Below are 25,415 nucleotides of genomic sequence, written 5' to 3'. Positions count from 1 at the left end.
AGTCTGTGATTATCACAAGTTCCATGAATTTCCCTAATGTTTTGTCAGATATCATTCTAATTTTCACCTGTATGCGTCTCTCTTTTTTTAGAGTTGTATGCTGAAAAGGCTGGATTTCTTCATTCCTTTCTGAGGACGTTTGGAATTCAGACACAAAATAGGATACCTGAGCAGGTACATGCAATTTGTGTTTACTCTATATAGGATGAACGATGTCCATATAAAATCCTGACAGATTTTTCAACAGTAAGATTTAGCGTTGGCCTCCATGTGATTTATGTACTCATTACAGAGATACACATGGGTCTGCTGCACTTAATAACTTACATGCTTTGGTAAGTGCAATTATAAAATTGAAGGATTAGCTGCACTGCTGCACAACTTGGGACTGGGAACATCAGTTCCTCTATTACATCAAGGCTGCGTTTATGCAACCTCGAGCCAGAATCATGATTTGAATCATTCAAAACACAAACATGAATCACAATACCACATAATCATGGTTTAGACAACCTTAATTCTAACGCTGTTCCTCATTGGATTTGGGCTGATCCAGTGCGCAGTTTGACACCCGAAATATAGGTCAACTTTTTTGCCGGTGTTTCGGCTTTCAAACTATCACTCCTTTGCTTCCACAATTCAGTCTATTATACCTCATTTTGTTTACTTCTATTTATCTTGTCAGTTTATCGAAAGTGATTTTCAGCGTCGATCCAATTTGATATATACACTGTTAACTCAACAACAACTAAGATCATGGTCTGTCCAGTTAGTTCATTTACTAGAACATGAAGTTGAAGCCATGACAAAAAAAAAAATGAAAAGCAGTGGAGAACTGAATACATGTGACAAGAAATGTATTCATAGCACATAGTACATACACGTGAGCATTGCACTTTGAGCTTGGCAACAGTGAAACTGGCAGTAGCCTGTGATAGAGCCCGACACAGTGACGTCATAGCATCATGATTCAAATCACGATTACGTTGATCCGACCTCTTTCATTTGCAATTCTACAGAAACGTCTATCCAAACGCCCCTTTTTCTTTGTTTCATATCCGTGATTTGAAAGAGGTTTATTTTCACTTGTGTCTAAATGCAATCGTGATTCTGCAGTATCATGATTTGAAAGTAGGGTAAAAAAAGTGGGGCGTAAACGCACCCTAAATGCCATGATGAAGAACTTTTCACTATTATTTTCCTTTAAAGCAACTAAACCATTTTCTTGATAGAGGAAAGGGGGAATGGCAAATATTCAGGGGTGAAATAAAGAATGTGTTTAGATTATTCCATTTGCTTGGGGATGTCCCCAAAATTTAGACACGCCAAGGCAAAACGTTAAGTTTAGAAGTTCGCTTAAATGTGAAATGGAATGAAGAATTGCTTAAAATGTTTTGTTGGACGGACCAAGGAAAGAAGTGGCCCATGTTACGATCAGCGCAGAAATGAAAGAATCAGGAATGATCTGTTCTCGAGATTGTGGGGGATTTGATAATAATGGGATGCTTGGTTGTAAAAAAAATATTAGATCTTCCCTTCCCACAGTAAATTGGGAGAGTCTGTAGATCTTATACATTGGTAGGTGATTAATGAAGACAAACATTTTGGAAATTATTTTGCTAGCGCTATTAAACTGTACCTGACCAGATCCTGTGGTTGTAATGGTATGAAGTGAAACCAGTTTTTCACCTGGAAAAATATAATTCTTGGCCCAAATAGATATAAATACAAGTAATGAAATGAGTATGTATACACACTTAAAAAAAAAACTTCATTGTGATGACCTCAGTTATAAGTTGAGTTTAAACATATTATTTGAATTCAAGATGGCCGATGCTGAACTAAGTGTTTACAGGAATTTTTTCAATCATTGTGAATCATGATGTGTTGTTGAAACGAGTCTATTTTCAGATATGCTTCCTAATTGTGCAATATGATGAGGAAATTGGCACTTTTGCTCAGTTCTACAACAAATCAGTCTTTCCTTGAGACACAACACACTGTGTTGGATACCATGGAACATGCTAGTGAAAAATATGCCAGCCTGGACCACAATATGTTCACAACAACTCATTGCCTGCTTTATTTTCACTTTTTATTTAAAATGAACCCCTTTTTATTTTTTTTTCCATGTCAATTTCATTTTACTCATAGTATACAACATTCATCTTTGTGAATTCAGAATGTAAAAATAAAACATGTAGGCATTTATTCATGTATCTGCTCAATCCAATTCATGTTCTTCTATATTGTTCTTTCCATCTATCATTAATTTATTGTGTTTTCTTTGGTCAGTTAATCTTATGTCAAGAATTATTTACCTTCAGTCTAGTATCACTTCAGAATATCTGTGGTCCTGGTATCAAGATGATCTTTCTTTCCATTAGCCCTGAAAATGCACTTCTTGTACTGTCAGATTTTGAAAATTTAACTCAAACTCGATTCCACTTCTTACTTTTTTAAAAATTTAATCAGTGACTTGGTAATAAAAAATCAATTTGCTACCTGACAAGAATATAAAACTTGGTCAATTTGTGTGATAAAGATCTTGGAATCCAATTTTGTGCTGTAAAATTGTCAAATCATTTCCAAAGATCTATTTCCATGAGAACTTGATAAACTAGAAGAGCGGAAGAAAATTTCAATAGCTTCTCCGATTTCATTTGAGATTCCACCTTAGTGTGACCCCATTTAATATCTCACACCCGTTGGGACCATGATAATGGTGGTAGTAATCCCAGACCGTGACAACGGTCAATGATCCAGCATGAAAGAGAACACATGGGACTAAGCCCAAACTGGTGTCTCTCTGAAATTGAAGACATTTGTAACGTAGTTTGAAAGCATTGTGTTGGATACATTATATGAGTCAGGTAGTGAGTTCTAATATACCTGTACCCTCTTCAGATTTGCACTTTTTATATTTTATTGTAAAGCTTAATTCCTCTTAAAAAGTTTCATGTAGCTCCTCCCTGTACAAATGTGATTTTGATAAAAAGAGAAAAATCCAACAAACATAACACTGAAAATTTCATCAAAGTCGGATGTAAAATAAGAAAGTTATGACATCTTAAAATTTTGCTTAATTTCACAAAACATGAATGCACATCCTTTTCGGTATGCAAATGAGGAGACTGATGATGTCATCCACTCACTATTTCTTTTGTATTTTATTATATGAAATATTCTAATTTTCTCATTGTCAAGTGAAACAATGATTTATTCCTCCCTGAACATGTGGAATAGGCATTGTTTAATACTATATGGTTCAGTCAAGCTGGTCCTTATTGTCAAATCTGTAAAAAAAAATGAAATACATGTATATTCAAATTATTAAAAAAAAAATAGTGAGGGACATCATCGACTGTCTCATTTGCATATCAATGTTTTGTGAAAAATAAACGAAACTTTGAATTGTCGTAACTTTCTTATTTTACATCCGATTTTGATGAAATTTACAGTGAATGCTAGTTTGAATTCTCTCTATTTATTCAAATCAACATTTTTCTGGGGTGGACTTGATCTTTGAAAGTATTCACTTCTAGATCTATGCTAGTACTTGTCATGTAGGACCTTGGAAAGCATACCCCATGTTGTCAAGGAGAGGGGAAGTCTCTTTAGATTTATCATTTTGTTAGAATGGCCATTCACAAACTGACTCCCCAGCTATGAATGCAGATTCCATGTTGCTCAGAGGGGGATTGAATTAGAATGATGTCTACAGGGTTCACATAGCCAAAATTAATCTTCAAATACGTTTCTGAATCTTATGAAGACATGCAATTTGAAATTATGGAAACATTTTCAACATACAGTTTTCACTTTAAATAGTATTTTCTCTTTAGTATCTTTTCTCATCTGGCCTAAAATCAGGTTAAAGGGCAATTAGGCCTACCAAAAAGTGAGGTGAGGTATTATCCCTCATAAATTGAAATAAGTAGGTGGTTTCAGACCGCCTCGAAGTTCGCCAGTTCCAGGTATTCTCTGATCGGGAAATTTACCCCGATCAGAAAATACCAGGTATTTTGGTAATGTGAAAGCAAACTACGCGTAATCTCCCCGAAAGAAAATACCCGCTAAATAGTAGGTACTTGGCGAAATTACGAGAACTTTCGTGGGGATTTTTCCAAGGTCGCAGGTATTTTGGCGATGTGAAAGCAAATTACGGGAACTTTTATCCCAGCGTGTCGTTGGGCGCGGCGGCGTGGGTGGCTGCTGGGCTAGAGATTTTGAATCTCCCGCCTTGCCTGCTTATCAGACCACACTGCGCATGCTCGTAACTTCGGGAACTTATCCCGAAGGATGTGTTTCGGGGCGGTGTGAATGCAGGAATAATTAACGGGTATTTTTTAGCCTTAAAAAGTTCCCGTAATTTAACGGGGATTCTTGTGATCGAGGCGGTTTGAAACCGCCTAGTGATGGTGAGTTTGACACCATTGTACAGATCAGTATTGTTTTGAATGTAAAATGAAATCCAAATAGCCTCCTGAAAGTCAAACATGAATTTATGGATAGTTTCAATCCTGTTCGATTTTTAAAGGAGGCCAAGTGGTATATTTAAAGAGATCTCCTTTTCAATGGAATAATGATATTGAGAACAATGCTGAAGGCAACTGTTTGATGCAACTGGGCCAGTAATATATTTGTTTCTGGATAGAATTACTGCAAAATTATAGACCAATCTATGCAAGGGGAATACATGTGGTTGGTACTATCATATCACATTTCCTTCAAGAAAAAGATAATGGAGTACATGCACACATTGGTCATCTAATTTGTTTTGGTTGGGCATATGTATTTTATTGCATATATTATTTTATGTGAAAAAATAGATGAACTTTTCAGAGGAAATTCTGAAGCACATTACAGATAGTTGGTTAGGTGCCAAACAATCTGTTTAATTAACAGAAATATTGCTTTCTCAAAAATGTTTAGTTTTAATTCTAGTGTACACTGAGTCTCTTTAGATATTTTCAACAATTTCTTTTAGCTATAATGTATATTGATCTCTGTGATTAGAATGTGGTTTCATGGTACACCTGGCTCACTAGCCATGTATCAGTTTTTTGTTACTAGATTATTGAACATTAAATTATCATTCAAGATGAAATCCTTAATTCAACCATGGCATGAAGATTCAGAGAATACACTTGTAGAAAATCTAGTGAATATGGGATCAAGCTTCGTTTAAGTGACGTGAAGTTTCTCTTATGGTTTCTAGTTTCACATGTCAACAATGCACTTGATTATTTTTTTTAGAAGGGACGCTTTTATTGGTTGAACGAAACAAAAGTTTAATGATTGGTGATGATAAAATATTAGACGTGTCAGAGATAAAATAGGGGACGTCCTTACAGAGATAAGACAATTTTCAGAATTTTAGCGAGCTGTTATTTTGCCGAGTTACAAGAATAGTTAAGACAATTTTCAGAGTACCATTCCAGGAGTGTAAATATAAATAAAGTCATCTCTAGCTCAGATACCAGAGGGCCATTTCATAAAGCTGTTCATTAGTTAAGATTGACATTAAGAATGATTGGTGAACCTTTCTTACACGCTAAACCATCGCCAATAGTGTATCCCATTTACCAAAAGATGGGATTTTTTTTAAAGTCGACCTTATGAACAGCTTTATGAAACGCACATCTGTATTACTGGTGTTAATATTAAAGGTACATGTATGTAGGGTCATTTATTTCTACATTTCAGGGTTCCCAGCCCATCAGGGAAATCATGGAAAATTATTTTACTTTTTTTCCAGTCAGGGAAAAATCAGGGAATTTGATACCCCGAATCAGGGGAAAATGCCTAGAATGACGGACGAAAGGGAATTTTGAGCAACCCAAAAGTTGAAAGCATGGTAGTCAGTCAGACTCTGTTATATTTTGTTGCTTATCAAAACAACATACATTGAATGACTTGTTATGGTAGTACTAGTTTTACATTATTTTTTATACTGAAAATACATTTAATTCACTGCAAAAACTTAGAAAACATGCAAAACCTGGGAATGAGTTTAAATAATTATCAGGGAATTTTTAAATTTCATCTGGGAAAAATCAGGGAAATATCAGGGAATTTTGTTTTCTTGAAAAGCTGGGAACCCTGACATTTGTATTATCCTCTGTGCTCTTTATTTTTTAAGAATAAATCTTGCCAATGCCATCAAGTGATTTTTTTACACAACCTTATCTGGGCCAAAAAGCTAAAAAAAAAAAAGCTTGTGAAGCGGAAAGTCCATGTCAATAAAAGGAAGCCTCCCTCTTGAGATCAGCGCTGAATTATATCAGACATGACTATTTTTGGATGAATACAGCAAATTGATACCCTCATGATTTTTATATAATATGAGGTGTGTTCAATGTTGATATTCAAATTGGAACAGCAACATGAATCATGATTGAATACGCAATTACAAACATGAATATATTGAGAAACAAAGGGTGTGGTCAATGTCCCCTATTCCCAGGCGTCATGGTCATAAAAAGTATGACTTTAATTCAGATCGCGATTCAGAGTGTAGTGAAAATGTACAGGAAGACCCATTTTATTTTCAGAATATCAGTTTCCCAACCAAAATTTTGACTGGCATTTGACTTTGCAATATGAAAAAAGTTCCTGCTCTGAAATAACCTCTTAAGATAATTGACATAGGAATGGCTCTATTCCTTTCTGAAATGTAGTTATGCCATGCTATATCTATGCAAATTGATGTATGGATCAGAAATGTTGTTATATATTATAATGAATATCTGAGGCATATTATAGAAGTGATAATGGCCATGGTAATGGCAGCCATTTGTAAACACAGAATAAAGCTTGAATCTGTGAGAGAGTTAACACCTCCCCATGGTGTCTTTGAATATTGACATCTGCTTGAATTGCATACTGTAATGGGTAGTGTCTTGAGAGCTATGAAAAATGATTTATTTCATACCTTGTTATTCTACTCATAAAGAAAATCACATGTATTTTGTTTTTCAGATTGATATTTTGTGATTTTATTTAAACTTTTTATTCCCGATTATGAATAAAATATTCTTCAATTAACATTGGCCATTGTTCAGTTCTAGTAAGCAACCTGTTAGTAAGTCTTTTTTCCTCAGATTTTGTTTACCAGGAAACTTTTAACTAAAAAAAGTGAAGGCTTCTGGTACAAGTAAATGTTTTGCTTTTACTTCAATTATATTGTAACTTCATTTAAAAAAATCCTTGGTAAGTGCAGCACACCTCAATGACACATCACAAGATCATGGGGTTAACTGAAATTGATTTTTTCATGAATAAATTATGACTTGGAAAAAATAAAGGACAAAGTGATTTGAATATGCTATGAATTTGGAACTGAACTGAAAAGGTAGATATTTAATTTTTAAAAAATGTTACAATACCCTGTTTTTTTACATCTTTTATAGACATGGAACAAAGCAAAGGCAGAAAACAAAGAAGAGATGAACTTCTATAGAAGTCAATGAAATCCAGGCAGCAAACCCGTATAAGCACGCTTTTCCTCAAAATAACAGGGTTTGCCTGTAAAATTTTCTGATAATGAACTCTCTCTTCCTGTGTACCGGTTGATATTAACACTGTTAACCCATATCATTGATACCAGCTATATGGTTTGATGATCAATACATAATCACTTTCAATTTATTTCACCACTCACTCCACTCTCACTGCATGGAGACAATGAATGAAAAGAGGACTATTCACACATGTGAAAACAGTGCACTGATTGAAGATTGTATTGATTCTATGGAACAATTTAAGTATCTGTATGTACATGCTCTTTTTATAAAAATCCAAACATTGCATTTTTCGATGTGTGATTGACTTTGCGAAGTCTACTGATAATGTGAATGGGGGGGGGGGGGGGTGGGGAATAAGGAAGTTTGATATGATTCACCATCAAAATGTAGTCTGGTAATTTGCACAGGAATCCATGTAAATTGCTATTGAGTTCAATATGAAATTTTATGTGGCAATGAACAAAGATTTTTGTGTAGAACCTTCCTTGGTGTGTGAAAAGATGTGAAAGTGTGAAGGGGGGGGGGGGTTGGCGGATTTGGTAGCAGTCATCTTGTCACTATGACATTACTTGTATCTCCCTTCCCTCTCTTTTGTTCTCTGAATTGCCAAAAGATTTGCCTGCATAGTGGAATAAATGGACAAACTGAAATCCTCTCCAGTATATGCTCATTCGGGGGATTTGGATTGTAGAAAGGATTAACCCAAATATTAATGTCTAAAATGAAAGGATGTTCCAGAATGGACATGCATTTGTTAACTTGAGTGTTCATTTACACGAGATATATGCACAGCCTTGTAAGCTCCATCAAATAGTCTGAATTCAAATGTTCCATACACCTCAATACCTATAAACATGTATGAAGGGTGCAAGGGCTGTAATCAATAAAGTGAGGCTGTTTGTCTACTAATTGGGGGATATAAAGGTATAATAATGAGCAGTCATGAGCTGATTCAAGGATACTAGTTATCTCGTCTCTCATGTTATGAATAATAGAGTAAGCCGAGCTTTTACCTTGTTCATTTCATTAACCTATCATGTGCCTTTTGACATCAGTTTGTCAGTGAGTGCATGTTCCAAAAGGCCTTGTTAAAGCCTTTATTTAATGTGTTCATACACGAGATCGGATGTGCGTCCCAGAAAAAACGAAACCGAGATTTAGCGATCATTTATCATTACTTAATCATAAATAAAATAGACAAATGACCTACCAATTTAAAGCTTAGAATCTCCTCTTTCATCTGATATTACTTAGATTATTTCTCATTCACGCATGAGTGAGCAAATGCAATTTGAAGAAAGGATATCAAAAACTCATTTGGCGGGGGGTATCTGGGTTTCAAAAAGAAAACCTCATTCTTGAAAAGTTCAATATCTCCTCTTTAATTTGATACCTAAATTACAGAAAATGGTCCCGAAATAACAAAGTTCTGGTCATTTGAAATAAGGCTTGAATTTCAATAATTTCATAAAATGAAGAGGTTCTCCAGACTGGCTTTCAAACTCTCTCGATACTCTGTTTTGTTGACGATCAGCCATGCATTAAATCTTTTGTTCACCATGCGAAAGCTTCTGTGGGAAACCGGTGAAAACACGTTTATCTCATGAAATTATGGAAATACAAGCCTTATTTCAAATGACCAGAACTTTTTCATTTCTTGACCATTTTCTGTAATTTTGGTACCAAATTAAAGAGCAGATATTGAACTTTTCAGAAATGTGGTTTTCTTTTTGAAACCCAGATACCCCCCGCCAAATGAGTTTTTGGTATCCTTTCTTCAAATTGTTTTTGCTCACTCATGCGTGAATAAGAAATAACCTGAGTAATATCAGATGAAAGAGGAGATTCTAAGCTTTAAGTCGGTAGGTCATTTGTCTATTCTATTTATGATTAAGTTATGATAAATGATCTCTAAATCTCGGTTTCGTTAATTCTGGGACGCACTGTATAATGTGTTTATAGGATGATTGTCAGCAATTATTTATTAGTTTAATGAGATATGTTACTGAGGACTGTTTTTTATCACATGATATGTTACCTTCATTGTTCTATATTTTCATAGTGAAAAGTGTGTTTTGAAACATTACCCTGTAAATGTCTTCTGTTGGGTATAAACAAATCTGACGAAGGTTGAATATGCAAGCAAGGCTTTTTCTCACATATTACACAACTTAACACAACTTTTTTATTGTTTTAAACAACTGATTTCCATTACATAAAATCAATGCCTACTGCTTCAGAAAAGAAAATAATAGATTAAATTTATACATTAGAGACATTGGGTACACATTTGTCCTTGCAAGAAAAAGTCCTTATTACATTATTATAGAGCACTTTCAGAAACGTACGTCGACATAGACGACTGGTACGAGATGACATCATTTTTTGGCCTGCCATATGCCTCAGGTCCTCACACACGTCTACTATCAGAATCGGAAACCTCGCCACATCCATTCTGCAGTTCTCTTAAATCATAGTCGACGTGCACGTGAGTGACGTCATTTTAACCGCTCAAGTTCAGCATGAAGATCAACCTTTCCCTTTTTAAACACAGTTTTTCAGTGACTTTTCACAAAATTAATGTAAGTTGTACGATGCATTATGTTTATCATATTTAAAATTTCTTTCTGATCTCCAAAATATATATCGCTATATATATATATATCCTAACTCGTAAAAAGGAATCAAAGAAAGTGAAAGGGCAAGTGTGCACAAGTTGCACCTTTGCATCAAACGGCTGGGTCGCCAGGCGATGGTGCGCCAGATCTTCCGGGTTAGGCAGTGTGTCATGACTCACTGGTTATTACGCTGTTTCACGTGGACGTACGTACATGTAGAAGTCGAATGAAATCTAAAATATTCACATCTGTCGTGAACAAGGGCAGACGATGACGTTGACTCGAACGATCAGACGACTGCGATGCCGTTCTCGTTCACTGCTCCTAAAATTCTCTAATATAACGACAGTAAACAACATTGTTGAAGGCAGGTAAAGGGCAAATCCACCCCAACAAAAAGTTTATACAAATAAAAAGTGATATATCAAATGCAATTTAGTATAACACTAAAAATTTAATTGAAATCCAATGTATAAGAAAAATATGATAGTTCAAAATTGAGCTTATTTTTCACAAAACACAAAAAAGCGCAACACATGGATTTGTAGAAGAATGAATCGACATCCTTAATTCATCATCTCTTATGTTTCATTGTTTGATTACATATTCAGGCTGAAATCATACTTGTTTTGCATTGTGATGAAGAGGAAATTGAATCATATCATATTTCATACGATAACATGCAATCTTTTAACATAAGTAGTGAAGAGGTGAGCAGGGGAACAAGTAAGAATACATGTAGGTTGGCTTATACCCCTTTCATAAACCCCATTAAAATGAATTAGGCGGCTAATAGCAGCATAATTTGGTCGTAAAATTGGAGGAGGACAAGAGTTATCCGCATTACTCTGATGCTGCTATTATCCGCATAATAGCAGCATCGGGACAAGATTTTGAGTTAATGAACGCATTTCCAAATTATGTGGATAATTGCCATGGTGCGGTCACAAGGTCACCCTTTTCCAACACAACCGCATCGGAGGGGGCGTGTCCAGTTGTCATGGCGATTATCCCCCTTTTTCAGGACGGGCGCTCGTAAAAATAATGCGGCTTATTTTCGGAGTTTATGAACGCAATTTTTATTGAATTATCCGCATTACTCTTAGGCGGCTAATTGGAGGATAGGTTTATGAAAAGGGTATTAGATAATCATTAAGTTTGATTGTCATGTGGACATTCTTTTGAATTTTGTACAAGAGAGAACAATTATTTTAGGAGTAATTATACAAAAAGGGAGGTTTTCAGAGGGCTTTTTCATATTTGTCTTCAATTTGAGACAAAGGTCTGCAATTAACTGCCCATGTGCTGTATATCATGCGATCGTGTGATATCGAAATGTATTTCCATCCCCGAAAAAAATACTTAATTTTTAGCAGTTCATGTTCTGAAAAATGTGTACATATGATGTAATTGTTACTGTGTATATTTAGTCTTGTTTTCAATGCTTTGATTTATTGAATATGGAATATAGCATTAATTTGTTTTAGAATAGGTGCAATACCCATTATCTATGATAAGTTAATTAATGAGTGCTTGAAGAATGTCAAGCATTCACCATACTATTCACATTGTCCAGTACACACTGGCGAGTGGCGACCCTGTTCACATTTAGTGATTATCCAACTTTCCATGTGTAAATTATGGGTAATGAAATATTAGACACAATAAACTGTATTTAAATTCAGAGAGTGAACGGTTGTGTGTGTGGGGGGGGATGTACACATGATTAAGTGCTAAGGGTGATTTTCCTCTCTCCCACTTAAAGCTGAAACAAGACTTAGAACTTTGAAAAAATACATGTATTTGTATGCAGATTTTTTTCTTTAAAGGACAAGTCCACCCCAACAAAAACTTGATTTGAATAAAAAGAGAAAAATTCAACAAGCATAACACTGAAAATTTCATCAAAATCGGATGTAAAATAAGAAAGTTATGGCATTTTAAAGTTTCACTTATTTTCAACAAAATAGTTATATGAACGAGCCAGTTACATCCAAATGAGAGAGTTGATGACATCACTCACTCACTATTTCTTTTGTTTTTGTCTCGCCTGCGTAGCGGAGCGAGACATAGGTATCACTATTTCCGGTGTCGGCGTCGTCGGTGGCGTCGTCGGCGTCGTCAACAATTGTGTTGTACACCCAATAACTTTCTACAGCTTCGAGGTGGGATCACCAAATTCATACCAGAGGTCCATCTCCTGAAGGCACAGGTCAAGTTCGAATATGAGTCAAATTTGAATAAGGTCAAAGGTCAATGAACTTTCCATGACTGGCACTGTGCTGTGCTGTACATCCAATAACTTTCTACAGCTTCGAGGTGGGATCACCAAATTCATACCAGAGGTCCATCTCCTGAAGGCACTGGTCAAGTTTGAATATGAGTCGAATTTGAATAAGGTCAAAGGTCAATGAACTTTCCATGACTGGCACTGTGCTGTGTTGTACACCCAATAACTTTCTACAGCTTCGAGGTAGGATTGCCAAATTCATACAAGAGGTCCATCTTTTGAAGGTGCAGGTCAAGTTCGAATGTGAGTTGAATTTGATTAAGGTCAAAGGTCAATGAACTTTCCATGACAATAAGTTTGCCATAACACCTTAATAATTAATTCAATTTTACTATTTCACTCACATTATTATGAATTACATTCTTTTTCACTAACATTAATTTCCTTACTTCCATGGAAATCATTATAGCTTCATAGTATTAACAGCATTCTTAGTGTTATCTCATTTCCTAGGGATAAAGTAGGCCTATAGCATTATTGCATATGTAAACTGTCAGAACCACAATTCACCCCCTAAACTGCTGACAGCCTCGGAAGTCATATAGCATAGTTTTGACATACATTCCCTTCATGACTGCAATATGCAGGCGAGACAACGCTTGGCGTTTGCCTTGTTTATTATATGAAATATGAAATATTTTTATTTTCTCATCATTGTCATGTGAAATGAAGTTTCATTCCTCCCTGAACATGTGGAATTCCATTATTTTAACATTTTGTGCTTCAGGCAATGTGGTCCTAATCATCAAATTCGTAAAAATTGAAATATTGTATGATTCAAACAATAAAAACATAAGAAATAGTGAGTGATTGACGTCATCGACTCTCTCATTTGGATGTAACTGGCTCGTTCATACAACTATTTTGTTAAAAATAAGCGAAACTTTGAAATGTCATAACTTTCTTATTTTACATCCGATTTTGATGAAATTTTCAGCATTGTGCTTATCTGATTTTTCTTTACTGATTTAAATCAACATTTTTCTGGGGTGGACTTGACCTTTAATTGAGAAGTCGATTAAAGTACTAGAATAGTGCGTAAGGTCTAGGATGAAAAACAACTTTACTGTCAGTTCATTTTTTATATACATAGAGATAGATATTATTTGTTAAATGGACTGACACAGTTTCTATGGCAACAAACTAAGCTTTCCCAGGATAAATGTTATCTAATCCAGTCTAATTCATCTCTAATCTTTTTTGCTGGAGATACCAATCCTACGATTCATCGTTTTGTAAATCAGAAACAAAGTTGCATGACTTCTCTGACCACTTTCTGCCTAGTCTTTGTGTAGCCCTTCTAAAAAAAAGAAGCTAAATTGCAGCTTTGCCCTACATAGCTGTCAGGTAAGTGTATAAATAGAGCCCTGACAAAAGCACTGATGTAGCTGATCTTTGCAAAAGAATCAATATCCATGACTATTTGCCGAATTTCCTTCTCATTAGATTCTAAGAAGACAATTTAGTAACTTAAGTATTATCTCAAGTATTTTTATCATATACATATACATACAGTATATGTGTATTTGGGAAACCTATTTCACTTTACTGAAATTCGTAGATTACAAAATAATCAGTTTATTGAATGAACTCTCCATAAAATATATTTGGCCTACATTTTAGATATCATTTTAACTCAAAATAATGTAAAAGCTGGCTTTATTCATCTAGTTGTACATGTAGATGTAGCCCACATGTATTATTCAATCAAGACTTTCCTTAAAGGAGAATGAAACCATTGGAACAAGATAGCTTGTGTGAAAACAGAAAAATCAAAGAAACAGATCAATGAAAGTTTGAGAAAATTCGGACAAATAATGAGAAAGTTATGAGCATTTGAATATTGCGATCACTAATGCTATGGAGATAGCAAATTGGCAATGCGACAAAGATGTGTGATGTCACTTGTGAACAACTCTCCCCATTACTTTAGTATATATTTCACTAGAATTGCCTCTTTTATCTTATCTATCCATAAATCATGTGTTCTGTCTACATGAGGGCATGTAATACATATTTTTTAAGAATACATCATGGATAAAGAGTTTGTATCATCATATGAAAAAGCAAAAAGAGACATTTTGAGGGTAATTCATAGTCCACCAAAGGGAAAGTTGTTCATCAGTGACATCACACATCCTTGTCGCATTGCCAATGTGAGGATCTCCATAGCATTAGTGATTGCAATATTCAAATGCTCATAACTTTCTTACTATTTGTCCGATTTTTCTCAAACTTTCTTTATTCTTATTCTTAGATTTTTCTGTTTCTACACAAGCCTATTTGTTCCAAAGGTTTCATTCCCCTTTAATGTCAAATCTGAAACAAAAGAAATACTCTCACTTGCATATGTGTTGTGCATGTAAACTGTTATGTAAATTAACAGACACTTTGAAATGGTGTAATTTCATTTTTGTAGCTGATTTTGATGAAATTTCAGGTGTGTGATTTTTCTATAAAGCTGTTGCTGCATGTGTAGACTATAGTGAAATATGGTTAGCTGATAATAAAGTATTTAATAGATTTGAGCAGTATCTATGTAATTGTAGTTCAGTTGGAAAAAAAATCTTTGAAAATTCTTTTGTAGAGTTACGTAAAACAACTTCCTAACATGATGTAACTATTTTTATTATATTATAGTAACGCAGTTCTTTGTCTTTTGATTTGTTGATAATGACAGTTGCTTGTCATTTTATGTGGTTATAAACAATGTGTCAATCCAAAGACTCTATGTGCTGTCTATCTGCATACCTTCATGCTTACCCATTTATGTGTATGTTCAATGTCTGTGCCAGTGATTAAGAGCTAGATGGGTGCGGTAGGCCAAAGAGAGAAGGTGTGGGGGGGGGGGTAGGGCTTCCTGACCTCATGTTTTTCCCCTCCCTAGATGCTAGGCAGTTGTAACCGTCACGTATCCTCTCATGTAGGGTTCAGGAAATGAGAGAAGTGTTGAGCTGTCAGCACTATGGTTCTCTGCTAAATAAGTGCTAGACTCTAGTCCCAGTTGTAAATGGTTCCTAGTCCACACTGGACAGTATATTCTTATTCAGCCTACTTGAGTGTTCTGTTAGCAGTTTAGAGAAAGGGTACCTTACACTTTGTATTACCCCTAATATACTCTTTTGTTGTGATTTTTCTTTATTAATTCATATCTAAAAAAAATTTTTTTGAAGAAAAGTAATTGGAAAATATGATAAGGCTATCATAAGGAAATCACTGATCAAGATTTTTTTCTTCTTGGCCTGAGATTATAGATGTCCTTGACACCTTCTGAAGTAAAATCAAAGAAATAGTGTTCACAATTATGAATTTTATATCTTCTATGCCAAAATCTAGGTTACATCTTTAAGATACCCTTGCTTGTTAACTATATTAACAATGATTAAGGGGAACTTCAATAATATTTATGTAGGGCCTATTTGTGAGGTATGCTTTGCTGCTGCCTGCTTTGTTTGCTCTAGATAAGCATGCATCAGTTCTTTAATTTGTTTATTGAGTTAACAGACATCAAATTTGTAGCTTGCTTTGCAAGTGACTGTTGATTAAGACTACTTCACTCCACAAACTCTGTCCCAAGTCAGGGACGTCCCTTAGTTGAGCTTGGCAGGGAGGCCTATAATCATATCACAGTCATATCTATGACCCATACAAACTACAAGTTTGTCTCTCGTTGATGAAGTTGATCTACAAATTTTTGGCGAATGTATTTTTATGTTTTCTTCTAGCACAAAGCCCTTGGACATTTTATTCTGGACTACCATCTAAATCTGTTTTTTAGGAGAAATAAGGTGAGATATTTATATCCAGTCTATTTTGCCTGTAGTATGAGTCAGTGATTACTGCTGATTTTTTTTCTTTAGTAGCAGGTAATAGTGCTTTGTGGATGTCATCCTGAGTTGGCTAGTCTATCCATCACATTGAGAACCCATGATTCAATCATTTTAAGGCTGCTAAAGTTGAATACTTAATGCTCACTGCAGAACAGATAGGTTGCCAAAATGTATAATATATGTTTCACACTCCTTGAAGGGATTTTTGAAAAAAGGTGATTTAATAGTTTTATTTTATTTAAAATAAAGATACATCAGATTTAATATGTCCAGCAAAATATTTTCTTGAAATGAAAAAATAATGGCATAAAAGACTTTGTATGCTACAGTGGTACTGAAACCTTTCGGCAGACTACAAGGTTATTGACTGATGCGAAGTTTACACACTGATCTTAAATTTGTTATTGATCTCAAGAAAAAAATGGCTAATGCATTGCCTGCAACAGCAATACATAATTGTTTATAGTTGTTTAATTGCAAATGTACCTTGAAAAGATTGAAGTTCATGTAATCCTTCTATTTTTATCCCCCCCCCCCCACAAAGTCCGGAGGGGGCATTAAACATTGCCCGTTTGTCTGTCCCCCACTTGGCTTCCGCACAATAACTCAAAAATATTTAATGGATTTCAAACATTTGTGGTGTGTAGGTAGATGACACCAAAATGCAGGCCAAGTTCAAATTTGGAGTCCACAGGTCAAAGGTCACAGCTCATGTATGCGAGTGGGATTCTTCCTGATAACTTATAAAATATTCAACAGATTAAAACAAAATTTGGTGTGTATGTAGATGACACCAAAGCACAGGCTAAGTTCAAATTGTGATTCTGCAGGTCAAAGGCCACAGCTCATTATGTATGCAAGTTCAAAGGTCTAAATTTGTTTATATATATATACATATTATTTTCTGAATATAACTGTTTTGTGAAATTAAGCGAAACTTTAAAATGTTATAACTTATTTTACATTTGATTTTGATGAAATTTAAGTGTTATGTTTGTTGGATTTTTCTCTTTTTATTCAAATCAACTTTTTGTTGGGGTGGACTTGTCCTTTAACGGAAGCAGCTGAGAGGTTACATGTTTTTCTCTTGGATGACATTGATCTTTGTAAAGAATACAAGATGTGATCTCTTAGCATTAGACAAATGTGTCAGGTTGACTAGTTGGTGCCACCTCTTGTAATTGATGCGTAAATTCTTTTGTTGCTTTCCTTTCTTATATTTAAGATTTGTGACAGAATTAAGATAAATTGATGACATGATATTGGACGTGAGAAACATTGATATGATATGCCAAATTGTAAGATGATGAATAAAATGTATCAAACTAAATTACACTAAACCCAGGGCAGTTGTGATTAGTGACCAGTTGAATACTGGATAAAAATTTCAATTTGAATTCAAATCATTTTAGATTTAAAAGAATCTTAAATTGATAACTAATTCATTTATTCTATTAGGAAAAATTATTTCATTTTATTTATTTATATCGTTTTTTCATTTATTTATATATTTATTTTCATTATTATTTTTTTTTGTGGGGGGTATTTGATATGGATTGTTCTCACTTCATGTAGGTCTGGAAAACAGTCCAAGTTAACATCCTATGTAGATTGTATACAATACAACATTTCAAAGAAATTAAAGAGCAGTTTTATTTTGATTGCAAAATATCTTTCAAGTTAGGAAAGTCAGAGAAAGATGCAGTGCAGGAATGAAATCACACTATCCTCTTAAAAGAGAAAAAATATTTAATAATTGAAGTTGTAATAAGTGTTATTTTTAAGTTCCTTCTCAACTTTGTTGATTTTTGTCTCGCCCACCGGAGTTGAAGTCAAGACTTAGGGATCCAAATGTCGTCCTCCGTCCGTCCGTCACAAAACTATAATGACACATAACTCCACAACCATAAGTCGCTTTTCAACCAAACTTGGATGGTAGATGGACTTGGGGGACCTGCATGTTATGCTGCAGTGTGAGGTCACATGGTAAGGTCAAAGGTCATTATCAGGTCAACAGTAAAGTTTACATGCAAGACTCTCTTATGACACCTAACTCCGCAACCGTAAGTCACTTTTCAACCAAACTTGGATGGTGGATGGACTTGGGGGACCTGCATGTTATGCTGCAGTTGGAGGTCACATGGTAAGGTCAAAGGTCATTTTCAGGTCAACATTAAAGTTTATGTGCAAGGCTCTTATGAACAGTGTTATTCCATCCCAGCCATTTCACAATGAAGTTTCGATACAATTCTGTTGCGTGCCCTTGCAAATCACGATATTTCTGGTTATTTTCATAAGTGGGCGAGACACAAAATTGCTTGTGCCTTGTTTTAATGTGGCAGACGATCTTTTCATATTCATTCATACACATGAATTACAGTTAAGATAAAAAACAACGATGGATTATTTAAAACTTTGCCTATTCAACAGAGCACTATCTATTACAGTAATAGGCTAATGGGCCTGGTCTTCTGCACAGCCTCCTGTGCACCCTTTTTCGGCGTCTGGAATGTCGTTTGAATTTTTACAAAGGCTCTGTCCCGAGAGTGTATCTGTGGATTTCTGTTCCACAGGCTGGTTGGCGGAGAGTCCACTATTTTTAATACGGGCATGGCATTCGAAGTTGACCCCCTGACCGCCATATTTCTAGCCGTTTTCATGGCCATCTGTATCGAAAACGAGTTTAGGCAATGCAGCGTTCTGATTAGTCAAGAGTGCCGCAGTGCCTGATAAGAAAAATTATATCCTATTAAACGCCATCACGGAGATCAATAGTGCTTTGGTGTGCGGGGTATGCCTTTTGTCACCTGTCAGAAATTCTGTTAAACTAATGCGGGTTCGAATCTAATGATTCTTCATTTTGTTTTTTCAAGGGAGGAGAGGAATATTTTTATATATATATTTCCAGTTAATTCCTCAAAAATTAGATATAATTTTGTTTGCTCTGCATCTTATCAGTTATTTTTCTGCAAACCCAACATCTCAATCAACATTTTTTTGGGTCACTTTGAGTATTTTGTTAAATATTTGTGTAATATAAATCAGAAGAAAAATAACCAGATCATCACGAAATACTAAGAAGTATGAGTAGAAAGGGGAAATGAATATGCATATGGCAAAATAAGCAGGAAAGGGAGAGAAAAGACACAAAAATTGGGGAAAAGGAGACAGGGTAGAATACTATTAGCTAAATAGCTTAAGGTGGAGCTGAATTGGAAAATAAAGAATGAAGAAAAGGGGGAAAAGTAAATAATAACATTGCCAGGCTTTCAGGAATATAAGAAAAGAAGGGAAGAATGGGATGGCGTACGTATATATGGAATCTGTATAAGCCTAATACAGATTAATGCTAAATTTTGTACCAAAAATGGTGGCTATCAAACTTTTTTTTCTTTTCTTATTATACAATATGAAAAAAATCCCGCGAATTTGAGGACCCATGGATGTTCCACAGGTCCCTCTTGTACAGTATATTACTAGCATTAGCACCAGCTGCTTAAAGGTGCTTGGTGCTTTCAAGGAATTAATCCTGCTTGGTATACATTCACCTCACCTGGGTTGAGTGCAGCAAATTGTGGTTCAACTTCTTGCTGAAGGAACTTGCACCATGGCTGGGATTCAAACTCAAGACCCTTTGTTTAAAATGCGAGAGTCAGAGCCTTGAGACCTCAATGTTCTTAAAGTATGGATGATGTTTTTGTGTTAATTGTCATCTTTATATGGTAAATGAATCATCTTAATGATTGTTTTTAAAATAAAAAATAGTAACGTAATTTCTTTGCACTTGTTTTCTCGTGGAAATTTATCTTATGATTACTTATGAAAACTAATAATGAACTGCTATTCTCACATTTGATATTAGATACTGGTAGCTTTTGCTATACAATAATGGCTTGCATTCTCATGAGAGTGAGAAAGAAGCAAAGAATATTTTCTGAATCCTTATTACTAGTTTATTTGTATCATTTTCAGTTTTGTATTACAAAACTGTTAATTAGAATATTTAGGAATAGAAATCTCCAGATCAGCTTTTCATCTCTCTCTTTCTTGTATAGTTTGTGTTGGAGAGGTTGTTTGCATATTCTTTTGTACACAGGATGGGATTCATTTCCATTCATTTATTTAAAACTTACAGATTGACATATCAAATATCTAATTGGAGAAGTAGAAGACCAGATGAAATACCATTCCATTTGTCCAAGGTATTGTTGCTATGAATGAAGATTTCATTTCATGCTTCTTCATCATATCTTTTGCATGGATGTGTGGTTTCACTTTTCATCCGAATGAGAGAGTGAGAATATCAGATGTCTTCAAGATGGTTGAATGTCTAAGATGTATGATAGGAATGATATTCAGTAGGGTTTTTAGCAAAGCAGTGCATGAATAATGTAGGTAGGATGGTGTTACATATATGGAGCTCTGAAATACTGCTGATGAATGTGAGGTCCTTGACATGTCTCTTGTATAACTATATAAGAAAAAAAGTGTTTCAAATAAAATTGATAAACCAAAATGACATCAAATTGAATGATTGTTTTAAATCAAAGTAGATTATGGATATTTGACTGTTGTTGTCTAAAGAAGGATATTGATTTCAATTTGATATTCTGGTATTATTATTACCTTTCTTTGTAGTTTATGTGCATGCACATGTGCGTGAGTGTTTTTGTGAATTTAGGTACTTGCCGTACATTTGTAAGTTATTTCATTCTCCCTTCCTCACTCTTTCTTCTCTAGCCTCCTCTCCTGTCTCCACTTTCATCTTTTCGATATACCTCCTAGCTCTGCCGTCTTCTTTAAATTCTATTCCTTAAACTTCTGCCCTCTACACTTTCTTCTCTCCTATTCTGTTTGCTAATGTATGTATGAGTGCATTTCTTATGTATCTTAGCACTGTACCTGTACATATGTTTACAGGTGATCTGTCTTACAAGCTGTGCTTTTTAACAGATCACCTCAGCTCTAAATTTTAATGATTTTTTATTCATTATTACTTCATTGGTGACATATATAATGTTTTGTTGAATTGAAATAAAAACTTGAACTAGAGTTGAAATGTGGTACTTTGGCAATTTTGCATCATGAAAATATTGTCAAATGAGAATGGCACAATTAGCTTTCTATTGAATATTTGATAAGAAAAGTTCAGCAAACAGGAGTTCCATTATGGACTACTGGAAAATAATTATAATTCTGCAGAAAGTTATGTTATTACAAAAATACAGAGGATTTTAAATCTCAAATCCACATTGATTATGTGCTCAAGGCATTCCCTTATTTATTTCAAAGGTTCTTTTGTTTTTCTCGATAGCTATTTTCATTGTTTCTAATAGAAACTGGTTGGACCATGTACAATATTCGTCATGAATTAGTTCATGAAAATTGGACATAAGGGTAATCAAGTATTACTGAACATTTTGTAATGGTTTCCAGGTCACATGACCTCGGTCAAAAGTCATTTAGGGTCAATGAACTTTGACCATGTTGGGGGAATCAATATCAAAATCTTAACCTAAGGTTAAGTTTTTGAAATGTTATCATAACTAAGAAATTATTTGGACCTAGTTCATGAAACTTGGCCATTAAGGGTAATGAAGTATTACTGAACATCCTGCTTGAGTTTCAGGTCACATGACCAAGGTCAAAGGTAATTTAGGGTCAATGAACTTTGGCTATATTGGGGGTATTTTTTGAATTACCATCGTAACTTTGAAAGTTTATGAATTTAGTTCATGACACTTAGACATAAGAGTAATCAAGTATCACTGAACATCCTGTGTGAGTTTCAGGTCACATGACCAAGGTCAAAGGTCATATAGGGTCAATGAACTTTGATCATGTTGGTTATTTGTTGAATTGGCATCATAACTTAGGAAGTTTATGGATCTAGTTCATAAAACAAAACATAGACATAAGGGTAATCAAGTATAAATGATTGTTTTGCACACACCTTGGGCTGTGTTTATGCGACCTCAAGCCAGAATCATGGTTCAAAACACAACATGAATCACAATATCACAGAATCAGCATTTAGATGACCTTCATTCCAATGCTGTTTCTCCTCAGATTCAGGCCAATCCAGTGCGCATCACTAGTGCGCAGTTTGACAGAGGAAGTTTTTCGCATGTGTTTTGGATCTCGAAAAGTCTTTTGCTTCCAGAATTCAGTCTATACCTCATTTTTTTTACTTCTATAATAGGTTCCATATGCTTCTATTCATCTTGTTGGTTTATCCAAAATGGAGTTCGGAAGTGACTTTCAGCATAGATCCAATTTATTATTGATACTGTATATTCAACAACAACTGAGCTCATTGTCTGTCATTTATTAGAACTTGAAGTTGAAGACATGACCGAAAAATGAAAAGTAGTGGACGGACCAACACAGAACTTGAACATGACAATAAATGCATGCATGGTACATAATCATGAACGTACCATGAGCATATAGAGCGCCTTGAGCTTGGCATGAGTCAAACCGATAGTAGCCCGACACAACAGTGAGGTCATAGAATCATGATTGTAATCACGATATCGATTATTCCTACAAAACAAAAAAAAAAAACACAAAATTTTCATACGTGATTCTGCAGAAACGTCTTTCCAAACGCCCCTTTTTTGTGTTTCATGTTTGTGATTGTAATCATGATTATATTCGATTTCGACTAAACGCAATTGTGATTCTGCAGAATCATGATTCAGATCATGATTCTAGGGTAAAAAAGTGGCGCATAAACGCACCCTTGGATCGCATGATCATGGTCAAAGGTCATTTTGGGTCAATGGACATAGTATTTATTATCATACAAATGTTTTCTTTTGTGAATAATTATTCAATTCAAAGTCAGCACTGGTGCAATATTGAATCGCGTAATGCAGGCGAGACTGCCAGAGGTGTTCCACTTGTTGTGTTTGTCATTGCATCGTCTGTTGCTTTTTTTTTCATGGCTTCACCTTCAAGTTCTGGTAAAGGAACTAAGTTGACAGAAGATGAGCTCAGTTGTTGAGTTAACACTGCCAATATTGAATTGGATCTAAGGTGAAATTCACTTCCCAACACCATTTTCGTTAAAATGACAAGATAATAAACAAAATGAGGTATTATAGACTGAACTCTGGAAGCAAAAGATTTTTTGAGAGCCGAGCAAACGTTGCACAAACAACTATGCGCTGTACGTGTACTACTGTAGCATGCAAAACATAGCAGTCGACATAAAGTTAGAAACGTGCGAAAAAGTTGCCCAAACTGCGCACTGAAATGCCCACTGGATCAGCCGGAATCTGAGGAGAAACAGCATTTGAATGAGAGTTGTCTAGACCCTGATTCTGTGGTATTGTGATTCATGTTTGTGTTTTAAATCGTCATTCAAATCATGATTCTGGCTTGAGGTCGCATAAACGCAACCCTACTCTCAACGGGATAATACTACAGGTTGTGCCATGTCATGTTAGACCGTACTGGACTTCCTTGCACAATTTTCCACAGAAGGTGGTTTCAGACCGCCTCGAAGTTCGTCAGTTCCAGGTATTCTCTGATCGGGAAATTTACCCCGATCAGAAAATACCAGGTATTTTGGTAATGTGAAAGCAAACTACGCGTAATCTCCCCGAAAGAAAATACCCGCTAAATAGTAGGTACTTGGCGAAATTACGAGAACTTTCGCGGGGATTTTTCCAAGGTCGCAGGTATTTTGGCTATGTGAAAGCAAATTACGGGAACTTTTACCCCAGCGTGTCGTTGGGCGCGGGAGCTGTGGGTGGCTGCTGGGCTAGTGATTTTGAATCTCGCGCCTTGCCTGCTTATCAGACCATACTATGCGCATGCTTGTAACTTCAGGAACTTATCCCGAAGGGTATGTTTTGGGGCGGTGTGAATGCAGGAATAATTAATGGGTATTTTTTAGCCGAAAACATTTCCCGGAATATAACGGGGATTCTTGTGATCGAGGCGGTTTGAAACCACCTAGATATGTGCTTTGTCTTTTGTGCTGAGACCATTTAGATCCAAGCATTGACAAAGGATGACCTGAGGTAACCTCCTAGGTCCCCTCAGATTTGTAGTAGATCTTTTAAAACATGGTACAATTTTAGTTCCAAGCAGTCTAGATTTTATCTTTATAAAATTAGTAGAGGCCTATTGCAACACTGCGGACCATCATTGTAGTATTCATTGCTCTTCTTTGTGCGAAGTAAATTCAGGCAATTGTCACTTTGCTGAACGAGGATTTGCATATTAAATGAGAGCAGTTGTACTGACTTCTTACAGTACATGTACATGTTTTCAACGGAAGCACATTTTTGTGCAAGGTTGAAGGACAAGTTCATCCTGACAAAAAGTTCATTGTAAAAAGAGCAGAAAAAATAATAAAACATATGGCCAAAGGTTTGAGAAAAATCTGTCAAAGAATAAAAAAGGTATGAGAATTTTAATTATTTGATTTGTGACGTCATATGTGAGCAGCTTTCCTACATACCGAATGGTAAAAAATCAATGAAATGTCATTTTCTCATAGAATTAAAAATGGTTTTTACTGTACCTTTAGTAGGCATATATCGGTCATTTCACACCTGTTTCTAAAAAGAAAACAAAAATGAGTCTTCTCAAACCATTAAAAAATTGAAATTTATGCATTTTATATAACATAACAAGCAACTGCTCGTTTATGACGTCACGAATCCAAAACTTGAAATTCTAATAACTTTCTTTACTAATCTGTAATGGATTTTCCTCAAACCTTCATCAATATTTCTTATTATTTTTTCTGCTATTTTTACAACAAACTTTTAGTTAGGGTGAACTTCCCCATTAATGTGTCTTTGTATTGAAAATCGTTTCTTATCTTGGAATGGGAAAAATTAAAATTTTGCCACGTTTACCCAAAACTGACCGAAATGACGGTTCTTATGATTGTCGACATATGCCTATATGTCCATGTGTTACATTTCACTTGATTGCACATAAAATCTACTTTGACAGTGGGCTCATCAAATTGGGATCATCTTAACTCATCAATGAATAGAAATTGAACAAGATGCTCCATGAATTGTGATGAGAATATTTCATGTATTATCTTTAAGTCAGCAATTAATGAACCTGATGAATCGATTTCAATACCACCTCATATCGTTGAATGATTCTTTTATTC

At 35.1% G+C, this 25,415-nt stretch overlaps 1 long non-coding RNA gene across 3 annotated transcripts in view; it reads left to right on the top strand.

Annotated features, from left to right (window-relative positions):
* LOC121410474 overlaps positions 1–25,415 on the top strand; it is a 58,784-nt gene that overhangs the window by 20,059 nt on the left and 13,310 nt on the right. For 2 of the 3 annotated variants that reach the window (XR_005969340.1, XR_005969339.1), the window contains exons 2-3: positions 92–174; positions 16,163–16,225. This is a non-coding gene — a long non-coding RNA (uncharacterized LOC121410474). Of the gene's footprint in view, positions 1–91; positions 175–16,162; positions 16,226–18,584; positions 20,470–25,415 lie in introns of those variants that run through there. The other variant, XR_005969342.1, reaches the window with a different exon arrangement.

Source organism: Lytechinus variegatus, chromosome 3 (genome assembly GCF_018143015.1).
Source record: "Lytechinus variegatus isolate NC3 chromosome 3, Lvar_3.0, whole genome shotgun sequence".
In the NCBI taxonomy this organism is placed as follows: domain Eukaryota; kingdom Metazoa; phylum Echinodermata; class Echinoidea; order Temnopleuroida; family Toxopneustidae; genus Lytechinus; species Lytechinus variegatus.
Note: the sequence above shows the minus strand (reverse complement) of the source record. Positions and strands in the feature narration are given on the sequence as shown.